Here is a 941-nt window from a genome sequence, read left to right as displayed (position 1 = left end):
ACTTAACTCTTTGGTGCACGAAATTGCAATCACACTTTTGCAATTCCGCACAACTAACCAGCAAGTGCACTGGGTCGTCCAAGTAATACCTTACGTGAGTAAGGGTCGATCCCACGGAGATTGTCAGCTTGAAGCAAGCTATGGTTATCTTGTAAATCTTAGTCAGGATATCAATAATTATCAAGGTTGATTGTGAAAAGTAAAAGAACATGAACTAAGTACTTATTTTTGTAGTAATGGGGAATAGGTTGAGGTTTTGGAGATGCTCTATCTTCTGAATCTCTGCTTTCCTACTGTCTTCTTCTTCAAACACGCAAGGCTCCTTCCATGGTAAGTTGTATACAAGGGTTTCACCGTTGTCAGTGGCTACCTCCCATCCTCTCAGTGGAAATGTTCAACGCACCCTGTCACGGCACGGCCATCCATCTGTCGGTTCTCAATCAGGTTGGAATAGACTCCAGTGCTTCTTTTGCGTCTGTCACTAACGCCCAGCCCTCAGGAGTTTGAAGCTCGTCACAGTCATTCAATCATTGAATCCTACTCAGAATACCACAGACAAGGTTTAGACCTTCCGGATTCTCTTGAATGCCGCCATCAGTTCTAGCTTATACCACGAAGATTCCGATTAAAGAATCCAAGAGATATCTACTTAATCTAAGGTAGAACGGAGGTGGTTGTCAGGCACACGTTCATAGTTGAGAATGATGATGAGTGTCATGGATCATCACATTCATCCGGGTTAAGAACAAGTAATATCTTAGAATGGAAGCAAGCATGATTGAATGAAAAACAGTAGTAATTGCATTAATCCATCAAGACACAGCAGAGCTCCTCACCCCCAACCATGGGGTTTAGAGACTCATGCCATAGAAGATACAATAAGAAACGTGTAATGTGTCATGAGGTGTCGATACAATGTCAAAAGATCCTATTAATAGTAA

This window comes from Arachis duranensis, chromosome 6 (assembly GCF_000817695.3).
Source record: "Arachis duranensis cultivar V14167 chromosome 6, aradu.V14167.gnm2.J7QH, whole genome shotgun sequence".
In the NCBI taxonomy this organism is placed as follows: Eukaryota; Viridiplantae; Streptophyta; class Magnoliopsida; order Fabales; family Fabaceae; genus Arachis; species Arachis duranensis.
Note: the sequence above shows the minus strand (reverse complement) of the source record.